The sequence below is a fragment of the Anomaloglossus baeobatrachus genome, chromosome 10 (genome assembly GCF_048569485.1).
Source record: "Anomaloglossus baeobatrachus isolate aAnoBae1 chromosome 10, aAnoBae1.hap1, whole genome shotgun sequence".
Taxonomy (NCBI): domain Eukaryota; kingdom Metazoa; phylum Chordata; class Amphibia; order Anura; family Aromobatidae; genus Anomaloglossus; species Anomaloglossus baeobatrachus.
In genome coordinates, this window is record NC_134362.1 from 127283305 (window position 1) to 127293304 (window position 10000).

The window sequence follows — 10000 nt, forward strand, 5'->3', positions numbered from 1 at the left end:
ATTAACTTGGCATTGTGACATTTGGACTGTAGATCAGCCTGGAAGTGTGAAATGCACTGCAGCAAAAACAAATGTTAGTTCAAACCACCAGAATTCTGTTTGGTTCCCCTAAAGTATTAAGAAGTATTTCAGGCACAAAGAACAATGAGCTTCACATGTTTGGAATAATTATCTCTTTTTCCAGCCTTTTCTGAGTAATTAAGACCTTCCCCAAACTTGTGAACAGCACTCATACTTGGTCAACATCGGAAGGACAAAGGAGCATTCCAAGGCCATCAGAGAAGAGATCGTGGAGGGTCACAAGGCTGGCAAGGGGTACAAAACCCTTTCCAAGGAGTTGGGCCTACCTGTCTCCACTGTTGGGAGCATCATCCGGAAGTGGAAGGCTTATGGAACTACTGTTAGCCTTCCACGGCCTGGACAGCCTTTGAAAGTTTCCACCCGTGCCGAGGCCAGGCTTGTCCGAAGAGTCAATGCTAACCCAACGACAACAAGGAAGGAGCTCCGGGAAGATCTCATGGCAGTGGGGACTTTGGTTTCAGTCAATACCATAAGTAACGTACTCCACCGCAATGGTCTCTGTTCCAGACGAGCCCGTAAGGTACCTTTACTTTCAAAGCGTCATGTCAAAGCTCGTCTACAGTTTGCTCATGATCACTTGGAGGACTCTGAGATAGACTGGTTCAAGGTTCTCTGGTCTGATGAGACCAAGATCGAGATCTTTGGTGCCAACCACACACGTGACGTTTGGAGACTGGATGGCACTGCATACGACCCCAAGAATACCATCCCTACAGTCAAGCATGGTGGTGGCAGCATCATGCTATGGGGCTATTTCTCAGCCAAGGGGCCTGGCCATCTGGTCTGCATCCATGGGAAGATGGATAGCACGGCCTACCTGGCGATTTTGGCCAAGAACCTCCGCTCCTCCATCAAGGATCTTAAGATGGGTCATCATTTCATCTTCCAACAAGACAACGACCCAAAGCACACAGCCAAGAAAACCAAGGCCTGGTTCAAGAGGGAAAAAATCAAGGTGTTGCAGTGGTCTAGTCAGTCTCCTGACCTTAACCCAATTGAAAACTTGTGGAAGGAGCTCAAGATTAAATTCCACATGAGACACCCAAAGAACCTAGATAACTTGGAGAAGATCTGCATGGAGGAGTGGGCCAAGATAACTCCAGAGACCTGTGCCGGCCTGATCAGGTCTTATAAAAGACGATTATTAGCTGTAATTGCAAACAAGGGTTATTCCACAAAATATTAAACCTAGGGGTTGAATAATAATTGACCCACACTTTTATGTTTAAAATTTATTAAAATTTAACTGACCAACATAACTTGTTGGTTTGTAAGATTTATGCATCTGTTAATAAATCCTGCTCTTGTTTGAAGTTTGCAGGCTCTAACTTATTTGCAAGTTATCAAACCTGCTAAATCTGCAGGGGGTTGAATACTACTTGTAGGCACTGTATATGTATATATATGTATGTATGTATATACATATGTGTATATATATATATGTATGTGTATATATGTCATGTAAAACTGTTGAAGGTTCTTTACCCCCCTCGTTTCCACCATCAGCTACAGATCGTCATGACGATTATCTGATCGGCCTGGAAGCTTGAGGTATTTTTTCAGACATGGGGAATGGAAGATCTACAGAAAAAGTAGATGCAGAGAAAGACAATCCTTTGTGCTATTTTGCGGGAAAACTTCCAAAGCAGGTTTTAAGTGCTGCTTTAATGCTAGAAAAATGAAAAACATATTGCCAAAATCCCTGTGTCGTGCGGAACCCAGCGCACCATATCACCCGACGGGGAGATCGTCGGAATCACGACCAATTAGTATTGGCCAGTAAAATTGTACTAGAGGCGTTGTATTTGGTATCAATGTAACTGTAAAATCGAGATATAAAATATGACGCTAATATCTTTCACCTATGTGGCCCAGGGGCCAAGATATGAAAAAACCTAGAATTATAGAACTTTGTGACCATCTCAAGCCCAGCCCACAAGTGACTGTAAAATGATGTCACAGGCAAGGGGGTCTTGCTAGAGCATAAGAGACAGTTCCTGTGTGGGGGGCTCAGTCAGTACTTGGAGGGCATCATGAAAGGTGATGCTGGCCATTCTTCTACCATCTTGGAGTTCCCTCCACTCCCTGAGTATACACCACTTCTATGGCACAAGCTTAGTAAGTTTCACTTTTATACCTTTTATTTTAATGTAACTGTCTATGTCATAATGTGTATTGTTCCCTTTTGTAAATTCTTGTATATTCTTTAAACACTGCCTATTTTCGGATTAAATATATAAAAATTTAATAGTTTCTTCCTCATGCTTTATATACGAATCTAATAAACCCGAAGGGCCTTATGCTATCTGAAACGGGTCCCCAGCTACCTGTAGAAAGTCTGGGTGGTGGCAGGGTAATTGTTATTGCATAGAATTATTGGAGAGCTATCATTAAGGGTACAGAGGTATATATATATATTATTAGCGGGAATCGGTGATATATACATTTACCCTTGCTTTGATACCTCCAATATTTGGCATTATCAGCTCAGCAGCCTCATCTTATGCATTGTCCTGCAGTACCAAAAGTGGCCTGCAGACAAGGGGGGCGCTAGAGAGTAGTCGTGTGTAACAAATCAGTGAACAGCTGCGGATTTCTGAGTGCCTTCCCCGCCTGTTCATGACAAATTGGTGGCAAGCGGTGGGATATAGAGCATTAGTGATCTGGTTTGAGCAATCATCCCTTTCACTAAAAACTTACAAAAGTTTTGAGGATCGAACTCAGTGTTTAAATATACCTAGAACAATACTGTACGTGTAGCAGTTACCCCCTCCCTTCTCTCTCGTTTTTCTATCCTATCTTCTATTTGGCAATAATGGATGCTGTGATAGAAGCCTGGTACAATCAGCAGAAGAAGGAGGTTCTTGCTTCACTCTGCAGTTCCAAGTTGATTGATGGCCATGGCAAAACGAGGCAAGAACTTTTACAATGGGACGCAGAGCATGTCCGTTCCCCCAGTGCTAAAGAAGGGGAGGCAAGCCAAGCCCAGGACGGGGCTGCTGCAGAGTCCCCACCATCAACTGCAAGCCAGAGCAGTGGCTGGGGCAGCATGGACTCCTACCTGCAGATGGCCTTACAACAATTCGCTGCAGATGACCGGCAGGGACGGCTAAACCTCATTCAGCAATTTCATGAGAGAGCCAAGCGCCAGGCCCAGGCCGAGCGAGAGGCTGAGAGAGCCGAGCGAGAGCGTCAAGCCCTAAGAGACCATGAATTGAACATCCTCAAAGCCCAGCAGCAGACATCTTCCTCACTGAACGGTGAGTCCAATAATGCCAGCAGCTTTAAACCCCGACCGGAGCACTTTCCTGTGATGGAAAAGGACAGGGATTTGGACACCTTTCTGAGGGGATTTGAAAAGACTTGCTTGCAGTACCAGTTGCCCTCAGCACAATGGGCACGATACTTAACCCCAGGGCTGAGAGGCAAGGCCCTGAACGCGTTTGCCAGTCTCCCTCAAGAGCAGAGTGGAGACTATGGGGCCATAAAGCAGGCCCTAATACGGAAGTATCAGCTGTCTCCAGAGGTGTACCGAAAAAAATTCCGGACCCTCCAGCACGGACCTCATGACAGCTACAGCGATTTGGAGGGTGGGCTCCAGCCCACCTTTGACCAGTGGATCCAAGGACTATCCGTTACAACCTTTGAGAGGCTAAAGGACCTCATGGTGAAGGACCAACTTCTACATGTCTGTCCTGTGGAGGTTCGGCAGTTTGTTATGGACAGAGAGCCCAAGGAGGCCTCAAAAGCAGCCCAGATTGCCGACGCCTATGTGTCCATCCGTGCATCGGGGGTGCGGAAGCCATCCACCGCCAGCTGGAAAGGGGTAAGATGACAACTACGACCACCCCTGCCCCTACCAGCCGACCTCCCGTAGGTTCTGTGTCATCCACCAGTGCCCGGCCCACCTCTGACACTCGCAGGTGTTTTTCCTGCAACCAGCCTGGACACCTCAGCTCCGCTTGTCCAGAGAGGCAGAAGAGGAACCCCACATCCAAGGCCCAAGGGCCTGGTGAAACTGTCCTTTTGGCCAGGGAGGCGGGTGGTAGGGCCTGCGAAAACCTACACGCCGTCACCGTAGGCCGAACCCTCACTGTGGGGCTCAAGGACACTGGGGCCAACAGAACACTGGTCCGCCCCGAACTTGTATCCCCTGAAAACATTATCCCGGGAAAACTCCTGACTGTCGCCTTGGCGGGGGGTGTCCACCAATCCTTCCCAATGGCCCTTGTTCCCCTCGACTGGGGTGCTGGGAGAGGGTGGAGGGAAGTGGGGGTGGACGAACATCTACCAACCAATGTTTTATTGGGAACTGATCTGGGGCGATTGGTTACACAATTTCTCCCTGATGATCCTCCCGAATCCAATAAGTCATGTGATACAAAGGTTGTTGATAAGTCATGTGATGCAAATGTCGTTAAATCATGTGATGCAAATGTTGTTAAGTCATGTGACCCGAATGCGGATATCCAGAACGTGATTACAAATGTTGTGCATGGTAATAAAGTGGAGGTTTGTACAGGGGAACTCAGCCATGCCACGCGGCAGGGCGACGTAGCTGAGGACGACCCCAAGGTAGCAAGTGTCTGTGCTGACAGAGATGGAGGCAGACATGATAACAACGAGGACAGTGGTCAAATGCAGCCAGACACACAGCCAGTAGTACCTGTCAGGCTGATGGGGAAGAGTGGTTATTCCCCGGGGAGACAGCCTTCATCGGTGCTGTCACCCGCAGTCAGAGTGCCCAGAACGCAAATGAAACCTTACCATCTGACACCTCTTCACCCAGAGGGATAACAGAACTGGTTACGGGCCCAGAGCAGGTCCCAGAGGGTCCCGATGAGGTTGGAACCTTAACGTCACTTTTGGCTGCCTCTAGCCAAGAGTTCCAGGTGGCTCTACGAACTGATGCCAGTCTAGAGATGTTAAGGGACCTCGCAGAGAAGCCCTCCTCCGAGACCGATAATGAGAGGGTATTCTGGGAATAGGGGAGGTTGTACCGGGAGACTGTATCTTGTAACCCCCAAGAGGAGTGGCTAAAGGAAAGACAGCTGGTGGTGCCTCACCGCTTTAGGGGTGAGTTGCTGCGGATTGCCCATGAGATCCCACTCGCCGAAAACCCCGTTGAGGCCTGTGGTACCTCTCTGTAGGCAAACAGCAGGTGTGAGAGATACCGCTCCCAGTCACGTCCATGTGACTCAACCAGCATCTTAAGCATCTGCTTAAGGGTACCATTAAATCGCTCACACAAACCATTGGTCTGTGGGTGATAAGCGCTTGATATCAGATGCCGCACCTGCATTTTCTTACAGAGAGCCTCCATTAGACGAGACATGAACTGAGTCCCCTGGTCGGTAAGCATCTCCCTGGGAAATCCTACTCAGGAGAATATGGTCAAGAGGGCATCTGCCACCTTATCGGCCCTAACTGAGGACAGAGCCACTGCCTCCGGATACCGGGTAGCATAATCTACCACAGTAAGGACGAACCATTTTCCAGAACTGCTGGGTGCTGGGAATGGCCAGAGGCCCGACGATGTCCACAGCGACCCTCTGGAAAGGCTCTTCTATCACCAGCAAAGAGATCAGGGGAGCTTTGGGAGCAGGCCCTGACTTTCCCACTCTTTGACATGTGATACAGGAGCGGCAGTAGTTGTCAACATCTGTCCCCATTTTGGGCCAATAGAAGTGGTGAGACAGCCGGGTCTTGGTTTTGCTGACCCCCAAGTGTCCGGCGAGTGGGATCTCATGGGCAATCCGCAGCAACTCACTCCTAAAGCGGTGAGGGACCACCAGCTGTCTTTCCTTTAGCCACTCTTGTTGGGGGTTACAGGGAACAGTCTCCCGGTACAACTTTCCCTGGTCCCAGAATACCCTCTCCTTATCGGTCTCGGAGGAGGGCTTCTCTGTGAGGTCCCTTAACGTCTCTAGACTGGCATCAGTTCGTAGAGCCACCTGGAACTCTTGGCTAGAGGCAGCCAAAAGTGACGTTAAAGTTCCAACCTCACCGGGACCCTCTGGGACCTGCTCTGGGTTCATAACCAGTTCCGTTAGCCCTCTGGGTGAAGAGGTGTCAGAAGGCAAGGTTTCATTTGCGTTCTGGGCACTCTGACTGCGGGTGACAGCACCGATGAAGGCTGTCTCCCCGGGGAATAACCACTCTTCCCCATCAGCCTGACAGGTACTACTGGCTGTGTCACTGTCCGCTGTGACACTGCTCAGCTGCATTTTACCACTGTCCTCGTGGTTCTCATGTCTGCCTCCATCTCTGTCAGCACAGACACTTGCTACCTTGGGGTCGTCCTCAGCCACGGCTGAGTTCCCCTGTACAAACCTCCACTTTATTACCATGCACAACATTTGTAATTACGTTCTGGGTATCCGCATTCGGGTCGCATGACTTATCAACAACATTTGCATCACATGACTTATCAACAACATTTGTATCACATGACTTTTTGGATTTGGGAGGATCATCAGGGAGAAATTGTGCAACTAATCGCCCCAGATCAGTCCCCAATAAAACATTGGTTGGTAGATGTTCATCCACCCCCACTTCCCTCCACCCTCTCCCAGCTCCCCAGTCGAGGGGAATCAGGGCCATTGGGAAGGATTGGTGGACACCCCCCGCCAAGGCAACAGTCAAGAGTTTTCCCGGGATAAAGATTTCAGGGGGTACCAGTTCGGGGCGGACCAGTGTTCTGTCGGACTCAGTGTCCTTGAGCCCCACAGTGGGGGTTCCCCCTACGGTGACTGGGTGTAGGTTTTCGCAGGCCCTACCACCCGCCTTCTTTGCCAAAAGGACAGTTCCAGTAGGCCCTTGGGCCTTGGATGTGGGGTTCCTCTTTTGCCTCTCTGGGCAAACGGAGCTGAGGTGTCCAGGCTGGTTGCAGGAAAAACACCTGCGAGTGTCAGAGGTGGGCCGGGTACTGGTGAATGACACAGGACCTACGGGAGGTCGGCTGGTGGGGGTAGGGGTGATCGTAGTTGTCATCTTACCCCCTTTCCAGCTGGCAGTGGATGGCTTCCGCACCCCCGATGCATGGTTGGCCACATAGGCGTCGGCAATCTGGGCTGCTTTTGAGGCCTCCTTGGGCTCTCGGTCCATAACAAACTGTCGAACCTCCACATGACAGACATGTAGGAGTTGGTCCTTCACCATGAGGTCCTTTAACCTCTCGAAGGTTGTAACGGACAGTTTTTGGATCCACTGGTCAAAGGTGGTCTGGAGCCCACCCTCCAAATCGCTGTAGCTGTCATGAGGTCCGAGCTGGAGGGCCCGGAATTTTTTTCAGTACACCTCTGGAGTCAGCTGATACTTCCGTATTAGGGCCTGCTTTATGGCCCCATAGTTTCCACTCTGCACTTGAGGGAGACTGGCAAACGCGTCCAGGGCCTTGCCTCGCAGCCCTTGGGTTAAGTATCGTGCCCATTGTGCTCGGGGCAACTGGTACTGCAAGCAAGTCTTTTCAAATCCCCTCAGAAAGGTATCCAAGGCCCCGTCCTTTTCCATCACAGGAAAGTGCTCTGGTCGGGGCTTAAAGCTGCTGGCATTATTGGACTCACCGTTCAGTGAGGAAGATGTCTGCTGCTGGGCTTTGAGGATGTTCAATTCATGGTCTCTTAGGGCTTGACGCTCTCGCTCTGCTCTCTCAGCCTCTCGCTCGGCTCTCTCAGCCTGGGCCTGGCGCTCGGCTCTCTCAACCTCTCGATATTGCTGAATGAGGTTCAGCCGTCCCTCCCGGTCATCTGCAGTGAATTGTTGTAGGGCCATCTGCAGGTAAGAGTCCATGTTGCCCCGGTCACTGCTCTGGCTTGCAGTTGATGGTGGGGATCCTGCAGCAGTCCCGTCCTGGGCTTGGCTTGCCTCCCCTTCTTTAGCACTGGGGGAACGGACATGCTCTGCGTCCCATTGTAAAAGTTATTTAATGAGGTCCTGCCTCATTTTGCTATGGCCATCAATCAACTTGGATCTGCAGAGTGCAGAAAGAACCTCCTTCTTCTGCTGATTGTACCAGGCTTCTGACACAGCATCCATAATTGCCAAATAAAAGATAGGATAGAAAACAAGAGAGAAGGGGAGGGGGTAACTGCTACACGTACAGTATTGTTCCAGGTATATTTAAACACTGAGTGCGATCCTCAAAACTTTTGTAAGTTTTTAGTGAAAGGGATGATTGCTCAAACCAGATCACTAATCCTTTATATATCCCACCGCTTGCCATCAATTTGTCATGAACAGGCGGGGAAGGCACTCAGAAATCCGCAGCTGTTCACTGATTTGTCACACACGACTACTCTCTAGCGCCCCCCTTGTCTGCAGGCCACTTTTGGTACTGCAGGACAATGCATAAGATGGGGCTGCTGAGCTGATAATGCCAAATATTGGAGGTCTCACAGCAAGGGTAAATGTATATATCCCCGATTCCTGCTAATGGAATATTTATATACCTCGGTACCCTTAATGATAGCACTCCAATAATTCAATGCAATACAATTACGCTGCCACCACCCAGACTTTCTACAGGTAGCTGGGGACCCGTTACAGATAGCATAAGGCCCTTCGGGGTTATGGATTCGTATATAAAGCATAAGGAAAGAAACTCTTAAATTTTTCTATATTTAATTCGAAAATAGGCAGTGTTTAAAGAATATACAAGAATTTACAAAAGGGAACAATACACATTACGGCATAGACAGTTACATTAAAATAAAAGGTATAAACGTGAAACTTACTAAACTCGTGCCATAGAAGTGACGTCCAAGCTTAGGGAGGGAAAGTCTCCAAGAGAAGAAGATGTTCTAATCGGCCAGCATCACCCTTCATGATGCCCTCCACGTACTGACTGGCCCCCCAGAACAAAGCTGTTCCTATTATACATTAGGTAGCCCCCCTTTCTCTGTGACATCATTTTATGGTCTCTTGTGGGCTGTGCTCTGATGTTCACAAAGTTCCATAATTCTAGGGTTTTTCATATCTTTGCTCCTGGGTCACACAGGTGAAAGATATTAGCGTCATATTTAATATCTCGATTTTTCATTTACATTGATACCAAACACAACGCCTCTAGTACAATTTTACTGGCCAATACTAATTTTTCGTGATTCCAGCGATTCCCCAGTAGAACTAGACGGTGCGTTGGGCTCAGCACTCCACAGGGATTCTGGAAGTATGTTTTTTCATTTTTCTAGCATTAACACAGCACTTAAAACCTGTATTGGAAGTTTTCCCGCCAATATAACAAAGAATTGTCTTTCTCTGAATCTTTTGGCTTTAGTTCTACCATCACCCAAAGTCATACATACCTTAAGCTTCCAGGCCGATCAGATAATCGTCATGACGATCTCTGGCTGATGGTGGACAGGAGGGGGATGGAGACCCTTCAACAATTTTACATGACAGTCAACAATACAGCACATGTTGCACAAGGAGAAGCTGTATGGGAGAGTGATGCGAAAGAAGCCATTTCTACAAGCACGCCACAAACAGAGTCGCCTGAGGTATGCACAAGCCAGTTATATTTTGGAAGAAGGTCCTGTGGACTGATTAAACAAAGAATGAGTTGTTTGGTCATACAAAAAGGCGTTATGCATGGAGGCAAAAAAACACAGCATTCCAAGAAAAGCACTTGCTACCCACAGAAAAATTTGGTGGAGGTTCCATCATGCTTTGGGGCTGTGTGACCAATGCCGGCACCAGGAATCTTGTTAAAGTTGAGTGTTGCATGGATTCAACTCAGTACCAGCAGATTCTTGACAATAATGTGCAAGAATCAGTGACAAAGTTGAAGTTACGCAGGGGATGGATATTTCAGCAAGACAATGATCCAAAACACCGCTCCAAATCTACTCAGGCATTCATGCAGAGGAACAATTACAATGTTCTGGAATGTCCATCCCAGTCCCCAGACCTGAATATC